The following is a 23,269-nucleotide window of genomic DNA, read 5'->3' on the forward strand; positions in this document are numbered from 1 at the left end:
AGAGTTCTTTGAAAAGTGGGCTAGAGCTGAGAACACAAGCTGCCTTGTTCCCTCTCTGGCCCCTCCCCCATAAGCAGCACCACAGCACAGCAAGGAGGGTTGGCCTGCCTGGGTGAATACCTAAGGCCCCACACCCATACAATGTAACAGGGGCCCCAAACAAAAAAATAGACTCAAAATGAAAGAATAGAGCAAAACTTCAGAAAGAGAGCTAAGTGATGAGGAAATAGCTAACCTATCTAATGGAGAATTTAAAGCCCTGGTAATCAAAATTCTCACAGAACTGATGAGCTTGGATAAAAAATGAAAGAACAAATGAAAGATACCCAAAATGAAATAAAGCAAAATATTCAGGGAACCAACAGTGACAGGAAGGAAAAGAGGATTCAAAGCAATGAGTTGGAACAAAAGAAAGAAATAAACACCAAACTGGATCATAACAAAGAAACAAGACTCCAAAAAAATGAAAAGAGGCTGAGGATTCTCTGGAGCAACCTGAAACGTTCCAATATTTGACTTATAAGGGTGCCAGGAGAAGAAGAACAACAGCAAGAAATTGAAAACTTATTTGAACAAATAATGAAGGAAAACTTCTCCAATCTGGCAAAGGAAAGACTTTCAGGAAGTCCAGGAAGCCCAGAGAGTCCCCAAAAAATTGGACTCAAAGAGGAACACACCAATGCACATCATCATTAAGTTATCCAAGATTAAAGACAAAGAGAGAATCTTAAAAGCAGCAAGAGAAAAGGAGTTACCTATGAAGGAGTGCCCATAAGGCCATCAGCTGATTTCTCAAAAGAAACCTTGCAGACAAGAAGAGGATGGAAAGGAGTATTTTAAGTCATGAAAGGCAAGGACCTCTATCCAAGGTTACCCCATCCAGCAAAGCTTTCATTTAGAATGGAAGGGCAGATAACGTGCTTCCCAGATAAGGTCAACTTAAAGGAGTTCATCATCACCAACCCCTTATTATATGAAATATTAAAGGGACTTATCTGAGAAAAGAAAGATAAAAAATATGAACAGTAAAATGACAACAAACTCACAACTATCAACAAATGAACCTAAAAAAAATAAAAGAAAGAAAAACAATGAAAAAACTAAGCAAACAACTAGAACAGGAACAGAATCAAAGAAATGGACATCACATGGAGGGTTTTCAGTGGGGAGAGGAAAGGGAGGAATAGGGGGTAAAAGGTACAGGGAAGAAGAAGCATAATTGGTAGCCATTAAATAGATGGAAAGAGGTAAAAAATGGTATGGGAAATGGAGGACTCAAACAACTTATATGTACAACCCATGGACATGAACTAAGATGGAGGGAATGCTGGAGGGTTGGGGGGAGCAGGATGGAAGGGGGATAAAGGTGGAAAAATTGGAAAAACTGTAATAACATAATCAATAAAACATACATTAAAAAAACTGAGTGGGCCCAGATGGTGAATTTAGCAGATAAAGAAGCCAATGTAGCTATTATAAATACATTCAAAGAATAAAGGAAAATATGATGACTATGTTTCAATTTGGGTATCTTAATAAAAATATAGAAATTATAGACAATAACAATTGAAAATTCTAAAATTGCAAAGTACAATAACTAAAGTAAAGTCCTTAAGGGGTTTGTGAAATGCAGAATTCTAAGATGGTTCCCCAAGATGTACACAACCTGCATAAACACAGAGGAGCGATCAAAGGGTTCATAAATGATAGGAATGAGAAGGAATTGATGGCATTAGCCTCCAAAGATGGAGCTTGCACTCTGATGAAAGACAAATGATTTATAGGTCTCAACTGGAAGCTAGAAGAATTTCAACACCACTGCTGGCCATGAGGTACTTTAGATATGGACAAAAGAGCTTGCAAAAATGACATGGAAAAACTACAAACTGTGTGCATTGGGGGGACCAAAAATTTATGTAAAATGTTTGCATATTTCTAAACATGTACATGAATAATGGCTAACTATGGCAGGTTGTATTGTCTAAAAATGACAGCATCAGTATCTCCCACTACACAGTGTTCTTTTCGCAAAGTGATGTTGACACTCCTCTTCAAATTAGGTGGATCTGTAATTACACCAAAGTAATACTAGGTGACTTCCAACCTTCTGCCTAATTCTTCTTAAATTCATGTTTTTGGAATTCAGTTACCATCCTGTGAGGAAGTGGAGATATCCCAGCCAAGAGCCTGAATCAAGTGCCAGACATGTGACTACAAGTTTTCAAAGTGACTACAGATCTGCCACTGTTGGACTGCAACCACCTGAGAGACCTTGAGTGAGAACTGCTTAGCTGAGACCACCCAAACCTCTGCACCTTAGAGATAATAAAATAATAACTGTTATTTTAAGCTTTTAAGCTTTGTAGTGATTTATTATGCAGCAGTAGATCATCGAAATATCAACAACAATCTGTGCCAGGCACTGTGCCAAGTGTTTTACCATTATCGTTTTATATCAACCACACAACTGTTTCAAGAGTAGATTTTAGAATCCACTTTTTGTAATGAGCAAAATCAGATTAACAGAGGCTAAATAAGGCCATAATGTTGGTAAAGCTGACACTGAAACAAAGATCTCCGTCACCCTAAAGTTGGGGGGGGGGATTTACATTAGAAATTTTCTATGATAATAACTCCTTTATTGTATTTGTCAGTTGCCTTCACATGCATTTCAAATATTTTAATTTTTTTGATGCTCACATTTGCCCTATGATATAGGTAATATTGGGGGGGCTCCATCCACAGGACCCCCGCCCCCTGTAGCCACCATGGATGAGAGTAACTCTACCAAGGCATGATCTGGTTTGGGAGGAAAGGTGGCCAATCTCTGAAAAGAGAAGGACCAAGAACCTTTTCCTCATTGGGCTTTTATTGGGTTTTATTTGCACAGGAATACAGGTAAAGCTCATCAATCATTGTCAGGCAGTAAGGATCAAACAATAGATGACATACAAAGAACTCTGAGGGCTTATTGTGAGTCAGGGTTAGTTAGCTAAAGGGCTATAAAACTTTGGGAAACAAACTCATTTCATGCTTGGACCCTTATCAGAAAATTGAGGGCATTCTTAGCAAAGAAGGTTTCACAGGATTTTATGCATTCTTTCTTTGGCCTGACTGCCCAGGGAAACCTGCCCTTTCCAGCACAGGACTGCACCACCCTCTGTCACTGTTTCAGGCTTAAGTTAGGCAGGAGAAGTGAGGTAGCCAAGAGATTAGGAAATTACTTGCAGACAGAATGAGGACTCAGGCTATGGCAAAGCCAAAGGGCAAGGGTCCATCATCCTCTTTTGCTATAGTCCACCAAGTCCTTCACTGAGAGTCCCCCATGACCGTGCCTGTCTTAGGTCATCCCTCCCTTGAGGAATCTTTCCTGTCATTGGCTAACTGGTCACACTCAGGGCCAAGCAGAATAAAGTATACAGGGCAGAGGCAGCACCCCTGCCAGAGAGATAAGCTTTGTCTGCTTAATGGCTTATGGTCCCAAGGTCTCTCACTCAGCCTCAGCCATGGGGGGTTACAAGTTCTAAAACTAGGCAGGGCAGTCCCGACATAATATTGCTGTTTTCCTTTGATAGATTAAGAAATTGAGGCACAGAGAGCTAAAGTAACTTGCTCCAAGTAGCTACTAAGTAGAAGAGATACCATTGAAGTGAAGCATAAGGTTTTAGAGCCTTCTCTTATTGCCTTTATATTATTCTGCTTTTAAAAATATATTTTATTGATTATGCCATTACAGTTGTCCAATTGCCCCCTTCACTCCCCTCCACCCCTCCCCCACCATTCCCCCACTTTCGTTCATGTCCATGTGTCACAAGTTCTTTAGATTCTATATTTCCCATAGTACTCCTGCCCTCCCCCCTGTCTATTTTCTACCTACCGTGTATGCTACACAGTCTCTTGTACTTTTCCCCCCACTTCTCCTCCTCCCACTCCCCTGTTGCTAACCCTCCAGGTGATCTTCATTTCTATGTTTCCGCTCCCAATCTAGCTGTCCTGTTAGTTTGCTTTTGTTTTAGGTGTGGTTGTTAATAACTGTGAGTTTGCTGCCCTTTCACTGTTCATATTTTTAACTCAGTGGTAAACAAAATGCCTGTAAATTAGGTTAGGTGACAAGTTATAATGAGAAATATAATCTGTATTAGTACTATAATAGATTGTGTATTACAGTTCAGTACTACAAGCAAGTATAGGTCTAAAACTATGAGTTTATAAACTGAAATTACTGTACTTATACTGTCCAGATAACTTTCAATAGACACTCTGGGATAAAGACATTAGTTCTTAAGTCACACAAACTATTCTAATAAAAGCTATGCCATATTCTAGCTGAGAAACATTAAATTTGGTGAGCCCACTTTACTCTTTCCAAAACCTAGACAACAGTACATGTTTCAAAAGATTGTTAGGAGGACTACTAACTTGAAGCATGTAAATCATTTAGCAGAATCTCTAGGCAAAGTAAGAATTCAAAAACATTTCTAGCCTGGAAAAGAGTAAATTGGATGCAAATTCTGATGGAATTTTAAGTAGAATAAACATATTAATTACATTACTTATTCAATCTTCAGATAGATACACTTGTACATATATATGAATAAATCATTTTTCCATGAATAAATATTTTAAGGACTGGATAAATCAAAGGAACCAATAGACTTTTTCCATAACAAATCTACTAGTGTAGAAGTCTTCTTTATTTTGGTTGATCACAAGTACTACAAACCGCCTACTTTCCTATAAATGAGGCCACAAGAGTCACTTAAAAAACTTGTTACCAAAGGCTACATCCAGTTACAGAAATAATCTATGGCCACAATTTCATATAACTAAGATAAATTCACACCTACAAGTACACACAGTATTTAAAAGCCTGTGTTTTCCTTTTAAAAAAATCTAGTTGGGAGTTAGGGCTTGAGGGATCTACTAGGGTTGGTAACTATCAAAGCTTAGGGGTTTTAATGACATTAAAATTCATTATATTATTATCCTTCTGTGTGTGTGTGTGTGTGTGTGTGTGTGTATGTATGTATCTATATATGAAAAGATCTTAAATATTTAAAACAATGTCAAAGGAAGATGACATAAATAACTAGAACATTTTTTTACCTTGTTTGAAACTAGTCCACACACTACAGAGCTGTGAGGCCAGCTTAAGTGTTACTTTCCCTCCTTTTACAACCACCAAGACCAGTGTTCAGATCTGATGGGAAAGGGAGCCAGAGGGTAGTAAAAAGAACATTTTATTAGATTATATATAACATTCTTGTCTTTGCATAAAATGCATTAGGTCTTACACATGCCAATTATCCCCTTTTATTTTTTCACAAAAATACATCAAAAAGCTTTCTGTGACTGACATAAGCACTGGCCACTGAACTGACTTTAGATTTACAAGCTTGAGACCTATGTTTAATTCTGAGAAAATCAAGTATTTTGACATTGGAGGAAAAAGTTTCAAACCCATTCATTCATCTATAAATACAGCCATGAGCTCCTACATATTCAAGTTTGCTGCATTCATGAAAGATGAAAATATCCACAACTCTCATAATTTTAGAAAAATATGATATAATCGATTTCAATAGACTAGAAAAGTCAATTCTTGAAACCAAAGTGAGCTATTATCACTGACAGAAACTTAACCAAAAAGAGTTTATCAGGAAACATTTTTTATTTGTTTAACACTTTTCCCCTTCAAAGAGGAAGAGAGCTGAGGTAATGCAACTTAGCCAAGTAAGTTTCCACCTCCTTTCATTCTTTTTCCTCCTTAACAGCTTCAGAGCCCTCAAGTGTCTTCAGATACAGGGTAAAAATGACAGTGATTGCAGGTGGGGCAATGTGGAGGTCCAGGGACCCATGTCACACTGTCCCTGTTAGAGCTGAGATTGCTCTAAACACCCTCTTAAAGGGTGTCTACTTCAACACAAGAGTGATTTTGTGAACTCATATTAGTTGCTAACATTAAACAGGACAGCAGAGAAAAACAAAATGGAAGAAGGTTAGAACTGGAGTGGTATTCCCCAGTTCCTGGTGAGAAGTTGGGCTGTGGTAATGATTCCTGTAGGCAGGCATGGATAAGCCTCTTTATTCTGCTGATGAAGAAAATGAACCCTAAAAAAACTCATCAAAGAACATCCATGCAAAATATCTTAGGTTCAAAAATCCTTAGTTTTTGCTGTGTTTTAAATCTCATGGAAACATTGTACCCTTAACTGGCAGTTACCTAATTTTGTGATCTTTCTATTCATCTGTTCCTATGAGAATAAAATCTATACCCAGGTGCACACATCTGAGTAATTAAATATTTATTTTTGACTGATAGCTCTGGAGGGGGGCATTAGGGGATAGAGGGATCAAGCAAAAAAACCCCTCAAGGACATGGACAACAATGTGGTGATTGGTGGGGTGGGGTGATTGGTTTCATTGAATTGTTCTTCCTGGTTTATCTGCATGTGAATGTGGAACCACCCAGTCCACCAGCCACCTTGTGCGCTGCGCCCCTCCACAATCTGCCCCCTTGCTGGGTCCTCTAGCTGCTACCTTGCGTGTCTGGAATCTGCCAGCCACCACTCTTTTTGCTACAACCCCTCTCTGCCCAGCTGCCCAACTCCACCCCTCCTACAGGTCTGGATGAATGTGTCTAACTCCTTGGTTTTCAGACTTCCACACAGTTCAGTTTTCTGTCAGTTCTTCCCCCCCCCCCAAACTGTTGTCTCTATTTTGGTTGCACAAGGAGGCACAGTGTCTACTTATGCCTCCATCTTGGCCAGAAGTCTCTGTTTACATTCTGAGAATAATGACAAACTGTCACTTGACCTAAATTATTAGAATTTAAAACATTTTCATGAAAAGATTTCTAAATGAAGCCCTGCCTGGTGTAGCTCAGTGGGTTGAGCACTGGCCTGCAAACCAAAGGGTAGCCGGTTTGATTCCCAGTCAGGGCACATGCCTGGGTTGCAGGCCAGGTCCCCAGTAGAAAGCACACAAGAGACACCTATACATTAATGTTTCTCTCCCTCTCATTCTCTCTCCCTTCCCCTTGGTCTAAAAGTAAAATAAATACAAAAAAATCCCTAAATCTTTTTTTCATTTGCTTCAATTCATTTGCTTTAAATGAATCCTTGCTTCATTTAAAGCAAAAATCAATTAAAATTGAAATTTAAAAAGAATACTGTGATATAATTTTAAAATAAGGTAAAATATAGATTAATAAGGAAACAGCATATTCACTGAGAATATTTATTCTATCACATTATAAATATTTACCAAGCAGCAAAATAAAGATGATGGTTTAACAGGTATTTTGCAGACCAAGTAGCTGACAATCTATATTGGTGTTTAAAAAGAAATATCAATTAAATGCTGATAACTCAGAAGAGAGTCATTTGGATAGTGAAGAAATGTGTTTAAAATGACCTTTCAGAATAATATGTGGATTCTTCATCTATGTGGCATTTCCCTAAACACTGTTTGATGTTTCTGAAATAATTCCGTAAGAACCGCCACTGTCAGTTAATGCACATTTGTTCTTTAAAACGTCCCTTACACATTAGTTTCCTGAGAAGCATTCTCAGATCACCTCTGTTCCATGCTTCCATCTTAATCAGTATGCCTCTGTACCTTGAACATCTTTCTATTGTGATATCTATCACACTGTAATAAAATTTCTTTATGAATGTTCTTCTACTAGTCTGTGTATGTCTTGAAGATAAGACAATATTTCATTTATTCTGTGTATGCCAAGGGCCTTTCTGTGCCCCAAACTAGCATTCAGTGGATATTTATTTGAAATAACCTCGGGGGATGGAGTGGAACAAGGTACTTGGTACCTGATTTGAGAAATAATGGTTTAAGAAACTAAGTCCAGTTCTACAAAAATGTTATTCCAATTAGAAATTATTACTAGAAATTAGTTTTTACCTGTAGGACTTACTTTTTACCATTAAGATAAAAAGACAAAATTTAAAAATATCACAGATCTGACAGACATATTTGCAAACAATGATTTTAGTGGAGAGAACTAAGGATCAGTTGTCATAAACAGCTTAAATTCTACTTCTGATACTATGAAACACAGAGAAAAATCATCAAGAATTACCCACCTCAACATATCTTTCTCCATACAGGAGAAGTAATATCTAAAAGCAGGTCACAAAAATTAAAGTGTAAATGAAAAATGAAGATGCTACTAAATCCAAGCAATGATTACCACAGATACTAGTATGATTGACTTTAATTTAAAATTAAAACTCTGAGGTCCCTGCTGATCAAATTAACTTTTCATTGACGATGAAAAGGCTCAGAAACCATGGCAAATCAATAGTTTTCTACATATGACAAAGTCTAATTAAAATTTAATCTGGTACACATACTAAGATTAATATACTGGGTTTAACAAATATTCTAACATATTCCAAAAAGATGTGATTTTAGTTTCTTGACTTTAGCTAATTAAAAAAAAAAACCCCTGAAGTGCAAGGAAGTGAATTACTTCAAATTCTGAATGAAACTTTTTGTGCTATGAACACTGATTTCTTTTTTAATGGTAAGAAAAATGTTACTTCACTTTTTTTTAACAGAAATATATTCACCAAGGCACTGAAAGAAATTATGGTTTTTTTAATGAATACAACTCTATTAAGCAACCTGTTGGAACATGGTATAAAAAGAATTGGCACATATTGGCTTTTTCAAGCGTGGGTGTCCTGGTATTCTTGGGATTTTTCACCCACTCATATGAGTCAGTTTTATATAACACTGTAACATATAATTTCCCTCCTACTCACAAGCCAACACTTGAGAGATAACAACTCACCATTAGTTATTTAAGGAATATAGTGAGTAGGGACAGTTTGATGTTTTATAAAATTTGCAAACAACCAAATTATTACTATGTCAGCAACAAGCTCCTCGGCTTCCAAAGAAGGATTCCAGTGTCTTTTGGTAATAGTTTGGGGGAATGTGGTAAGAAAATATGTAAATTGTTTCAAAGTACCCAATACCATAAATTTATTTCAAAATCTAGATGTTTTACCAGGCATTATTTATTGTATACAGAGAATATCAAGTAATTAGGCAGTGATTTAGCAATTACATTTTTATAAAGGAATTATTTCTATGGCTACTAAGGATAAATAGCAGGATTCCAGAAACGTAGGATTGATTGTTTTCTTCACAGTATATCAAATATTCCATTTCTGAAGGGTAATGGGTAAAACCAATAATCACAAATATAAAGATAATATCCAGATCATTTAATTGTTGATACCAGATGGTTTTTTTTCACATACAGCATTACTAGAAAACAATGATTCCAAGAGTAGTTTGAAAGTCATTACTATACTAAGAAGACACTTTCTATTAAATTATTTATCATGATGAGATAACTTCAATTCCCTTTCATTGGAAAGAAGGAGATTCCAATGGAAGCAAGCAAAGCAAGTAATAAAGGATGCAATTTAAAATACCAAAGAGATATAAAAATCAATCTCCTCCCTTAGAAACTCAGTACTATAAAGAAGCACAACTGTACATCTAATCGAAAACTAATTTAAAGTGAAAAATATTGTAGTAGATGATCTCACAGAACATGAGTCATTTCCACCTTACACAGTCTACTCAAATTTGCATGACTTCATTTAAAGCCCACATATGTAACACACCTCTTGGAGTTACTCAGGGTACTCACACTGCTGCTATAAGACTTTTTTTTTCTGCTCTTGAATCATGGGATGTCAGAATCTACAGTAAAACTGAATGTCATGTCGACATCACACTGTAACGTGAAGTTGCAATATTCCTGTGGAAGTCAGGGGTAGTAAAACAGAATACCTGCCTTAGAGTAAAGCAGAATTAGGTCCGAATCTCAACTATGCCTTTTATCATCTTTTTAAAAATATTTTATTTATTTATCTTTAGAAAGGAAGGGAAGGAGAGAGGGAGAGAAATATCAATGTATGGTTGTCTCTGCCGAGGACACACAATGTATCTTGTGTCCCCTGCCGGGAAGTGGCCTGCAACCCAAGCATGTGCCCTGACTGGGAATTGAACCACGATCCTCTGGTTCGCAGGCCCTTTTATCACCTTATAGTTTCTATATATGTCACACAAATTATCCTGAGAGTTAACTAAAATAATGAGCTGTTGGTAAATTTGTTATAAATGAACCTCTCTGAGCTTTAGTTTCTTAATGGGTAAAAGAAAGCTAGTAATAAGTACATACCTCACAGGGATGTAACCTTATACATACAGAGCTTCTAGTATATTTTTTTAATATTGAATTTACAAACCTACTCATTCCCATGCCCTAAGAAAGTATACTATTCAATACTACACATATAGCAATACATTTTTATTGTGGATATATGTTATATAAAATATTTCACTTTAATCACTTTAAGTGTATAATTTCTTCAGTATTAAGAACCTTCTCATTGTTGTATAGCCATCACCACTATCCATCCTCTGTACTTCCTCATCATTTCAAACTGAAACTTTGCACAAATTAAACAGTAACTCTACATTTCCTTCCTCCTCTCCCCAGCCCCTGGCACTTACTATTTTAGGGGCAGAAATTCAATCTACAATCAGCTAAACAAGTAAGGATTATAACACTACAAAAGCAGTATAGTTAAACCTTGGTTCTCGAACGTGTTGGTTCTCAAATAGTTCAGTCTTCAACCAGTTGTTCACGAAAAAAATGTCTCGGTTGTCTAACAAGACTTCGGGTCTCAATTCTCAACCCGATAATCCTTTCATGCTGTTATCTGTGTGATCTGTCACGCATCTCTCAGGAGACAAAAAAAGGGAGACTCTGTTTTTGAACAAATTGCTTTTCAAACAGTTTTCCAGCACAAATTAAGTCCAAGAACCAAGGTTCCACTGTATATGTAAATGTGGAATATAACAGAAAATTTGCAGTTTTAGGAGAGAAAAGAAAACAAAGATTTTAGGCTGTCATCAAATGATACCTTTAAAGAATACAAATTACTACAAAATCATCTCACATTTTAGACTTTTTAAAAAGGCCTAAAATACCACAATGTATTCTTTCTTTATACAAACACATAGTTAAACTGTTCTACCAGAATTTCCAGAAGAAATGAAATACAGTTTATTTTATAGAACATCATCTATACATCTATGTAACAATGATAGTGTGCAATGTTAACCCTAATAATTTATTCAGTGACAAGCATCTTATATCTCAACAGATGTGATTAAATAAATGAGATATAGTAAAGCTTCTTACTCAACTGTATACTGAAAATTTCTTATACTAATAAGTGTCATTTACTTTTAACCATGTATATCCAGATATAGATATATAAATAATAACTAATAAATACCTAAGTAATGCATCTAACACTGAACAAGGTAGAGCACAGATTCACAAGTTAAGCTGAAAACTAGACAAAACAAATAGATGGCTTAACAAAAATGTTAAATATTAAAAACAGCAACAATAACAACAGAAGGAGTGTAACCAGAAAGAATACTTCAGCTACACATCTCAGAGAAACAAAACAAAACAGCAGAAGAAAGTTCCAAAGTAAAGGAGATACTTGCATTGCCAAGTCAAAAATACCTTCTTTGTATCAACAAGAGGATAGGTAGACAGAATATTTCAGGGTCCAGTCTAGCTACTAGGAGAAGTAAAGGAGGCAAAGCTCAATAACAAACCCCCAAATGGTTGGAAAGCAAAAGGGAGGTGAGGACAGGAGTGAGAGACTTTGCACAGTTGGATATCCTGCTATGTTTATTTCAAAAGAAATATATTACACACAAAAAAAGTGTCATAAAAGAATAGCAAGTAGAGTGAGGAAGAAACATTCCTCCTTGAATGATGAGTAGCAATTTAAAAAGAGCAACAATGCTACAAATACAGGAAGCTATGGCAAGAAACATAAAGAAATTAAATGTGAACTGACAAGTGAGAGAAGTAAAAGAAAAATAAACACCACTGAACAGAAAACCAAATGGAAACAGAAGAGGAAACAGGCACTGCTAAAAATACAGAACACATAAAACACATAGGACAGGATCGAAAGGAAATTTCGAAGGGAATAAAGAAAAGCCAAAAGAGTTTTAGAAAAAATAAATTAAGAAAAAGACAAATAACATAGATGACTGGCCAAGATGAATCAACAAAACATAAGCAAGCATACTTGGTATCTTCAAAGAAGAAAATCAAAATAAAGGAACTGAAAAATTGTTTTCAATGTAATTCAAGAAGGTTCTAGAAATAAAAGAAAAATGTAAACTGCAGATTAAAGTAATATAGCACATCCAGGAAAGAGACATATAAGCAACACCAAGGCACATTCTAGTACTGACTACTAAAATAGATAAGAAAACAAAATAAATGAATAACCTTTAAGGACAGAAAAATGAGGAAGCCCTCAGACTTGTCTACAACAAAGGGAGAAGCAATGCCCACAACACCAACCAGAAAAGAAAGTACGACTGAGGACTTTCTTACCTAGTCAATTTGTCATTTAGTATAAACTCAGTGAAAAGTCATATTTAAAATGCAAGAAATTGGGGAACTGACTTCCCATTAAACTGTCTAAACTTTGAGAAGATAACTGAAACCAAAGAACACTCTGCTGAAACAAAATAAACTGATGGGAAGCAGTGAAATAATTTAGCTGTTTAAATAATGAGTATAAAGAAAAGGATAGTTATAGGCAGTGACACAGAAATTACATACCTAATTAGAGAGAAGAGGCAAAAAGGCAAAAATCATTTAAATTTGGTAAAAAAATATTTGATAGGAACACATTATAAGTATTTTTAAAGATATAAAGATGAAAATCAAGAAAAATTAACCAGTTAATATGATGTGCTGAGAAAGAGGGACAGAAAGGGAGAAAAAGGCAATATACAAATGTTACTACAAAAAACTGGGAGTAAGAAAACACAGCCTAATAAAATAGAAAACCAAGTATATTGTATAAAGCTATAAATTATAAAGATTATGAATGGATTCAAACTCCAAACCCTTCAAATTACTAAAAGTGCTTATTAAACATGAACACTTAATTGCACAGCCATATATGGGATAGGGCAAAACTAGGTGTACAGTTGTACGTGAAACAGAGTTTATTCTTGTATTACTATTTATTAATTATTGTATTATTTTCCATACAAACAACTGTAAAGCTGCTTTTGCCCCACCCTGTATTTAGTAGATTATCTAGTGATTATACAGTAACATGTTTTAGGAACAGAAACCATAACAGATACTATGACGACAGAATTAAAATATATAGCTTTTATGTAAATTAAAGTAAGATTAATACTATTTAAAAGAAAAGACAAACTGAAGTGAAACACAAAGTGATATTTAACTTTGGAACTTAACTCATTTAAAGGAAGTGTCTCAAAAATGTTGAAACAGAAGACAGTTAAAGACATCCTAGGAAAATACAGTCAGAGTTGTTGGGATAGTAATCATACAAGATTAAGTTTAGAGTACAAAAGGAAAGAAGTAATTTTATAAGAGTATTTTATAAAGACAAAGAGTATAATCCCAAATGACTGAAAATTTAACAGTAAGATTTCTGCTCTCAGTACTCTAGTGGGTTAAATATTCTGAAAACACTCCCCTTTGCAAATACCTAGAAATGATAAATGAGGTAAAAAAATATCTTTTAAAATGCAGCAAATTCTGGAGAAAATCAGGAAAATTTTATAATGGGCAGAAACAAAAGAGAAAGTCAAACCCAAAGTGATATGTGAGTAATAAAGTCACCGGACACAATGAAAGTGCCTGCAGACACTATCAACAGGGAAACTCAAGATTTAACACCAAAGCAGAGCAATAGAAATAGGTCTTAGATCTACATAAAGTAAGCAGTGGAAATGAGAATCCTAAACAAAACTTGAGCCTAAAAATGTTACAAAAAAGTGAAAATGTAAAAGAGGTGACAATAGGGAAGGAGATGTATAGCAAAAGGGAAATAGATGTATACATATATGGGCAATTGTATTATCACAAGGATGAGAAATAATTTATGAAAACGATAGACTTTTTTACATGTAGCAGTGGAATAAATGGGTATCAGTATGAAAGAAAACTGAACCTAGAACTCTTATCTCACTCCATACACAAAAATTAATTTGAAATGAATTTTATATAAAAAAATAAAAGCTAAAACTGTAAAGCTTCCAGTACAAAAAATAGAAGACCATATTGTTGTAGGAAAACACTTCTGATTACAACATAAAAAGTACTAACCATATAAAAAACTTGACAAATTAAATTCAATCAAAATTAAAAATTGCTGTTATCATAAGGAGAATTACAAGGCAAACTATAAACTGGGAGAAAATATCCATAATACATATATCTGGCAGAGGAATTGTATGTAGAATATAAAAAGAATTCCTTCAAATCAATCATAAAAAACAACAATTAAAGCATGAGTACAACATTGATATACATTATATATAATAAAACAAATATTATATATATTTCAATATATATATGGCCAATAAGCATAGGGAAAGATGCCAACATCATTAGTCATTAGGGAAATACAAATCATAATACAATGAGCTACCCCCTGTAGATTGATTCACTTTGAATGACTAAAAATAAAAAGCTGACAATACCAAATGTTTACAAAGACATAGAGCATCTACAACTCTCTTATTGTATATTGCTAATAGATGGGGAAAAGTTGGGTAAGCAGACACCTACCCTAAAACCTCGCAGAATTAAATATATGTCCATAAAAGACTTATCCAAGATGTTAACACCATTTTTGTGCATTAGATTCCTAAACTAGAGCCACCCTCAATGTACATCAGTAAGTGAATGAACAAAATTGTCCTATATTCAGAGATCAAAATAATATATATCAATCTCAAAAACACACTGAATAAGAGAAGTCAAACACAAATAATCTGCATAATTCTGTTTGTAACAAGTTCTAAAACAGACCAAAAGTAAGCTATGGTAAAATACAGAATTATATCCCACTGAATATAACAGGAATCCATGAGTCCATCCTGAGGATGGATAAATGTATGGATGGATACAGACAGTGGTCAGGGAGACTCACTGTAGGGGCAGAAGAGAAGGCTCTTCCTTACAGCAAAATGTCAATAATAAATCATCATTTTAGAACTGTCATGGGAAAAGTTATTTTGAACAAGAATCATCTGTGGATGCTATATCCATGAGCAAAAATTAGATAAGAAGAAGCATATTTGCTTCTCAGGTAGTTGTTTGCTAAGTAGGCAATGATTTTATAAGAGCAAAGTAGTAACTATATGATAGAGAAACCACACACTTTGAGTAGCAATCAAAATTAATATTTCCAGTAAGAGGCTGACAAATACAATGAGCCTTCAAAAGCAATATCTTGAGAAGGACAGAACCTAGATCTCACTTATGTACTAATCCATAAAAGATTGCATAATCTAAATACTATTATAATAAAACATTTAAAAATTGAGACAGTCTATAAAATAAACTGGCCTATATTCTTAAAAAAAAAAAAAAAAGCCAGTGTCATGAAACACTGGATCTTATACTAAAAGAAAACAGTTAAAAATGATATTATTGGTACAACTGACAACACATATATAAAGTATTATACAGAAGTTAAATTTCCTGATTTTTAGTTATTGTTATACTTTAAAAAATAACTTTTCACTAAAAAATTTTAAATTTATATATTGGTTTTTAGAGAGAGAGGAAAGTAAGAAAGGGAGAAACAAAGATTTGTTGCTCCATCCATTTATGCATGTATTGGTTGATTTTTTTTCTTTTTTAATGTATTTTACTGATTATGCTATTACAGTGGTCCCATTTTTTTTCCTCCCCTTTATCCCCCTCCACCCTCCAATCCCACTCCCACCAGCATTCCTGCACCTTAGTTCATGTCCATGGGTGATACATATAAGTTCTTTGGCTTCTCCATTTCCCATATTCTTAACCTCCCCCTGTCTATTTTGTTCCTACCAATTATGCTTCTTATTCCCTGTACCTTTCCCCCATTCTCCCCCTTACCCCTCCCCGCTGATAATCCTCCATGTGATCTCCAATTTAGTGATTCTGTTCCTAGTTCTAGTTGTTTGCTTAGTTTTTTTCCCCCCTAAGGTTCAGTTGTTGATAGTTGTGAATTTGTTGTCATTTTACTGTTTCATATTTTTTATCAACATCTTCTTAGATAAATCCCTTTAACATTTCATATAAGGGCTTGTTGATGTTGAATTCCTTTAATATTACCTCATCTGGGAAGCACTTTATCTACCCTCCCATTCTAAATGATAGCTTTGCTGGATAGAGTAATTTTGATGTAAGTCCTTGCCTTTCATGACTTTGAATACTTCTTTCCAGCCCCTTGTTGCCCAAAAGGTTTCTTTTGAGAAATCAGCTGACAGTCTTATGGAAACTCCTTTGTAAGTAACTGTCTCTTTTTCTCTTGCTGCTTTCAAGATTCTCTCCTTATCTTCCATATTGGGTAATGTATTATGATGTGCCTTGGTGTGTTTCCTTGGGCCCAGTTTCTTTGGGACTCTGAGCTTCCTGAACTTCCTGGATGTCTATTTCCTTTGCCAGATTGGGGAAGCTCTCTTTCATTATTTGTTCAAATAAGTTTTCAGTTAATTGCTCTTCTTCTTCTCTTTCTGGCATTCCCATGATTCGGATGTTAGAACATTTGAAGTTGTCCCAAAGTCCCCTAAGCCTCTCCTCATTTTTTTGGACTCTTGTTTCTTTATTCTGTTGTGGATGAATGTTTATTTCTTCCTTCTGCTCTAAACAACTAATTTGAGTTCTGGTTTCTTTCCCTTCACTGTTGGTTCCCTGTACATTTTCCTGTATTTCACTTTGCACGGCCTTTACTTTTTCCCCTATTTTGTGACCATGGTCAACCATTTCTGTGAGCATCCTGATTACCAGTGTTTTGAACTCTAAATCTGATAGGTTGGCTATCTCTTCATTGCTTAGCTCTATTTTTGGAGTTTTAACCTGTTTCATTTGGGCCATATTATTTTTTTGTCTTGGCATGCCTGTTATGTAGTAAGGGGTGGAGCCTTAGGTATTCACCAGGGCAGGATAACCCATGTCTTTACACTATGGTGCTTTATGTGGGGGAGCGGTCTGAGAGGGAACAATGATGCTTGCTCGGCTCTTGACTAGCTTTTAGTCACTTCTCCTACTACCCATAAGCAAATCAGGCCCTTCTGGTGCCGATTCCCTGGGTGAGTGGGGGGTTAGGTTTGTGTACATTCCAGGACCCTGTGGGTTTCTCCAATGAACTCTCCTGTGAGGCTGGGAGTTTCTCCTGCCACCACAACCCCCAGGTTTTTGAACTCAGAGGTTTTTAAGTTTAGTTTCTGCGCTGGAACTCTGGGTTGTGTGACCTGTCTCATTCCCCACTTGTTTCTCCTAGTTTATCTGCACGCAAATGTGGGACCAACTGGTCTGCCTGCTGCTGCGTTGCCCTGGGTGACCACCCTGGTTTGCCAGCTTGTCCTGTTCCACCAGCCACTGAGCATCCTCCCACCATGGCTGCCTATCTCTGCCTGTCATACCAATCTGGATGAATGTTTCTTCTTCAACTCCTTGGCTGTCAGACTTCCATACAGTTTGATTTCCTGGCAGTTCTGGTTATTTTTTGTTTTTAAAATTTTTGTTGACCTTATTTTGGTTGTGCAAAGAGGCTAAGAATATCTACCCACACATCCATCTTGGCCAGAAGTCCTATTGGTTGATTTTTCTATGTGCTCTTACCCGAGATTAAACCCACAACCTTACCTATTGGGACAATGCTCCAACCAACTGAGCTACCCAGCCAGGGCTAAAAATAATACATTTTTCTGTAAGTTGAAATTTTCCAAATAAAAGTTAAAAAAATAGAGTGTCAAGTAACTATAAAAATTACATTATGGTGACAGATGTCAGATCAATGGCTGCCTAATTCAGGGGGATAGTGATGATTAGAAAGAGGCCTATTCTGGGTAATTGACGTAGACACTGGCCTGCAGTGTCCGCAGCATTATGGAGGAAACATGAGACAAATGCACATGGAGTACTGAGTCCTATGGAGGAAAAGGGACAGCACAACTAGTCTCTCAAGGGGAAAGCACCTCAGAGTGGCCTAGCCACTCTCTGAAGAGAACGGCGCCCAACCTTTGCCTTGACAGGCTTTTATTGGCTTTCAATTTGCACAGGAATACAGGTAAAGCTCATTAATCATTGTCAGGCAATAAGGATCAAACAACAGATAGCATACAAAGAACTATTAGGGCTTATTCTGAGTCAGGGTCTGTTAGCTAAAGGGCTACAAAACTTTGGGAAACAAACTCATTTCATGCTCTGATCCTTATCATTTAATTGAGAGCATTCTTAGTAAAGCAGGTTTCACAGGATTTTATGTATGCTTTCTTAGGCCTGATCACCTGGGGAACTCGCCCTTTCCAGCAAAGGGCTACATTGCCCTCTGTCATTGTTTCAGGCTTAAGTCAGGCAGGGGAAGTAAGGCAGCCAAGAGAGTAGGAGACTTCTTGCAGACAGAATGAGGACTCAGGCTATGTCAAAGCCAAAGGGCGAGGGTTCATCATCCCCTTTTTCTATAGCCCCCAAGTCCTTCCCTGGGAGCTCCCCATGACCATGCCTGTCTTAGGTCATTCCTCCCTTGAGGAATCTTACCTGTCGTTGGCTAACTGATCAAGCACTGGGGGCCAGGCAGGGTGAAGTAAAAGGAGCAGAGGCAGCACCCCTGCCAGAGAGATAAGCTTTGTCTCCTTAATGGCTTATGGTCCGAAGGTGGCTCACTCAGCTTTAGCCATTGTGGGGTTACAGCTTCTGAAACCAGGCAGGGCGGTTCCCAACAGGTAATTAAAGTGTACCGTATCTTGTCTGAAGTGTATTAAAGCACAAGTGCATGCATATGTCTGAATCCATTGAACTATACATCTAAAACCTGTGCATTCTGTAAACTTAATTATACCTAATTTTTTAAAAAAGACAATAAGATAACTCAATGTTTAGCATGAGGTAAAAATAAATAGTCACAATTCATAATCATAAACCTACCTAAAAATGAATGTGAGGTTTTGAATTTAAACTGCCTATGACCTGGGAAACACTAAACTAAGAACTTAATTTTGCAAATCCTCTCTAAAAGAATTTACCCAGTCTCTAGGTCTCTTCCAGACTTCCAGAGATTAAGATTACCTAAATATTAAAATTAAATTTTTTAAATTAGGTAACGCATTGGGAAATGACCATCACATCAATAACAAAAAGCTTCCAAAGGACTTCAGATATGTAAAATAAGTATGTGTAAATATTTACAGAAATAAGAAACAGAGAAAACATGGCAAAAAAACAAGATACTATCTACATAACCTGGTAGACAAGAACTGTAATTCTAGAACTTAATAATACTCTATCTGACAAGAACAGAAAATAAAATGTTCCCATTCCCCAGTTACAAGAAAGGAAAGGACTGACTGTTCTTTGACATTAGTTAGCTAATCCCTAACTATACTGTGAAATTCAGCAAATCCATAAATACCCCAGCTTTTTAGAAGCCTCCAGACCTCCCCAAAGCCTGATATAATACCAACTCTTTGCTTTGTTTCAAGATCCTGTATCTAACAAGCATAGTTCTCTCTTGCTTATTAAGTAGTAAATTCAATTTTATTTCAGACATACTGAACGTGTTTTAATTTCAGGTATTTTCAGTGTTGGTGTCTTCCTTAGGGAATTCAACAGGTTTATTTAACAGCAAATGATAGGACTAGAATAAGAATATGGGTAAACAAAAAATATCCACCTGAAGCACAGAAATTTTAAAAATTAAGAAAAGAAGAAAAACAAAAGATAGTGGGACACTAAGAAAAGTTCCAACAACTGGAATTAAGGAAGAGAAAAAAGGGGGACAAAGTAATATTTTGAAGAGACAGTAACTAAGAATTTTCCAGAATTAATGAATGACATCTACTTGTGGATTAAACTATAAATGCAAAGAAAACCACTCCTAGGAATATCATAATAAAACTTTTGGATACCCAAACAAAGAGAAAATCTTAAAATTATTATTCACATCCATGGATTAAAATACTGTATATTTTAAATATATAAATTCTACCCAAACTGAGCTACAGATACAAAACAACCCCAGAAACTTTTTTGGTGAAAATTGATAAGTGATATCCATAATTTGGAGGCAATGCAAAGAGCCAACAATAATTTAAAATTTTTTTAATGAAGCTATATGCTACCTTATACCAAAATATCTTTGTAAATTTATAGTAATTTAGAAGTATGGTACCAACAAAAAGACTGACAATCAGACAAATGTTAATAAAACAAATAATCTATATCTACACTGTCCCATATGGTAGCCACTAGACACATCTGGCTATTCAAATTACATTAATTAAAATTATCTAAAACTAAAAACTCAGAGGAGGGTACAAGGGTGATAAATGGTAAGGGAAGGAGATGACTTGGGATGGTGAACACACAGTACAATATACAGATGATGTCTTACAGAATTGTGCACCTAAAACTTACATAGTTTTATTAACCAGTGTCACTCCAATAAATTCAACAAAAATGAAAAATTCAGTCTTTAGTTGCAGTGATAAAATTTCAAGAACTCAGTAGCCATGTGTACCTAATAACTATGAAATTAAATGGTAAAGATACAAACATTTCTATCATAGCAGAAAGTTCCATTTGAGAGCACTTATCTAGAAAGATACACATAAGATAACTTGATTTATGACAAGATACTCTAGTGCAATGGAGAAAGCTTGGTCTTTTCAATAAATTGTGATGGATCAATCAGACATCCATATACAAAACACATAAATAAATAAATAAATAAACAATCAGTAACTAATCAAGCCTGCCCCTTAACTAATGCCATGTAAAAAATTCAAATCCAGGTGGACTGTAGATCAAATTTGTAAAAAATAAAACAGTAAAGTTTTTAGGACAAAACATAGGAAATTATCTTCACAACCTTGAAGTAGGCAAATATTTCTAAAATAGGGTACAAAAAATGTCAGGCATAAAAGAGAATACTGATAAAGAGTATTTAAGATGACATTAAAATTGAGAACATCTGCTTACCTACCAAGACATTATGAAGAGAGTAGAAAAGTCATATCCTGAGAAAAAGCATTCGCAACACATCTACCTGACAAAAGAAAGACTCAATAAAAATATAAATCTCACAAGAGGGTCCTAGAAAACAACAAGAAAAGGGTAGACAGAAAACCCAGCAGGAAAATGGATAAGACATGAATGGGCACTTAACAAAAGAGGATGTCCAAATGGCTGATGATTATATGAACATGTGTTAAACTTCAATTGTTATCAGAAAAATGCAAATAAAAACCTCAATAAATATCACTGCATAATTACCAGAATATCTAAAATGAAATTAAATATAGACAGTATCAAATATTGGTAAGGATGTAGTATAACTGGAACTCTTAGACACTGTCAATACGAGTATAAATTGGTACAATCACTTTCAAAAATGTTTGGATGACTTTAGGGGTTGAACTATGCCCCCCAATTCCTATGTTGAAGTACTAAAACCCAGTGCCTCAGAATGTAACCTAATTTGGAAATAGGATTGTTGCAGATTTAATTAGTTAAAATGAGGTCATTAGGGTGGTCTCTAATCCAAAATAACCAGTGTCCTTTTAAAACGGAAAAATTTTGCACTGACAGGTATGGCTCGGTTTGTTGGAACACTGTCCCATAACCTAAGGGCTGTGGTTTGATTCCCGTTAGGGTGCACGCCTGGTTGCTAGTTCAATACCATGTCCGGGAATGTGCAGGAGGCAACGGGTTGATGTTTCTCTTTCACATCAATGTTTCTCTCTCTCTCTCTCTCCCTTTCTCTCTCCTTCCCTCTCTCTCTAAAAGCAATGGGAAAAATATGTCCTTGGTTGAGGATAAAAAAATTTGTCGGGGAAATTTTTGACATGAATAGAAGGAAAAGAATGTGAAAAGCCATTGGAAAAAGACAGCCATTTACAAGTAAAGGAATAAGACTTAGAAGAGAACCTTTCCAAACAGCCTTGGGAAGAAATCAATCCCAACAAATCTTAATTTTGGACTTCTAGCCTCTAGAACTGTGAGGCAATAAATTTCTGTTGTTTAAGCCATCTAATTGTGGTTCTTCATTAAAACAGACCTGGAAACATGTAATTAGTAGTATCTACTTAGTGGAATACATGCATATTTTATGATCCAACAATTTCTCTTTTTGATTTATGTACGAAAGAAATGTACCTACATTTACCAAAAGACTTGTATAAGAATGTTCATAGTGTTGTTTTTATAAGAGCTCCAAACTAAAAACAACCCATTATGCTCATCAACAGTAGAATCAATAAATAAATCATACTTTATTTATACAATGAAATTTTATAATATATGGCAATGCAAATGAAACAACTGCAACCAAATACAACAGTATGGAAGGATCTCATAATGATGTTGAGTGAAAGAAGTCAGACACAAAAAAGTATATGTGTGTGTGTGTGTATATATATATATATATATACATAAACATATACATTTATGTATGTATATATATATGTATTTATAATTATAATGATATAGTTGAACATGTAAAAGTAATTTATGTTGTTAGAAGTCAGGATAGTGGTGACTTCCAGAGAGGAGGCAGGTAGTAGTGACTGGGAGGGGGCAAGAGGAAGATTTCTGGGACACTGGTAATGTAATCCTATTTCTCGATCTGGGTGATGGCTATTCTTTGAAAATTCTTCAAGTTGTACACTTATGATCCTCACACTTTTCTTAGTTTTTTACAAGTTGAGTAGATGAGTTAAACAGCATAATCATGTACTATAAGAGGGATCTTTAAAAACAGACACAATGTAACACAGACAGAAAACTTAAGAAACACTAAATAGAAGAGAGTGAAAAGGTCAAGTATAAGTCTAATTCAAATTGCAGAAAATAATATAGAGAATGGGTAAGAATCAATATTTAAAGAAGCAATAACTGAGAATTTTCCAGAATCAACATGATAAAAAATCCCAGATTAAAAATGTACAATAATCACAAACAGGATTTAAAAAATACTAAATGAATTATAGTGAAACTGCAGAACTCCAAAGACAGAAAAACCCTAAAATAACATACAGACAAGAGATCTACAAAGCGATTGAAATTCGAGTAACTCCTTGGTTGGGTTTTGTTTTATTTTGGGAAATTCTCAAATTCACACAATCTGCCCACTCCCCACCC

General features: G+C 35.5%; 1 protein-coding gene and 1 non-coding gene across 5 annotated transcripts in view; both read right to left on the minus strand.

Annotated features, from left to right (window-relative positions):
* The window catches only part of ZRANB3 (zinc finger RANBP2-type containing 3), a 244,418-nt gene that overhangs the window by 197,271 nt on the left and 23,878 nt on the right, over positions 1-23,269 (minus strand). The gene's annotated exons all lie outside the window — the stretch shown is intronic.
* Positions 5,106-5,225, minus strand: LOC118976671 (small nucleolar RNA SNORA61). Its single transcript, XR_005064335.1, has one exon. It is a non-coding gene; the product is annotated as a small nucleolar RNA SNORA61 (small nucleolar RNA).

The sequence above is a fragment of the Sturnira hondurensis genome, unplaced genomic scaffold (assembly GCF_014824575.4).
Source record: "Sturnira hondurensis isolate 20B ecotype Veracruz unplaced genomic scaffold, ASM1482457v3 Scaffold0000256, whole genome shotgun sequence".
Classification (NCBI taxonomy): domain Eukaryota; kingdom Metazoa; phylum Chordata; class Mammalia; order Chiroptera; family Phyllostomidae; genus Sturnira; species Sturnira hondurensis.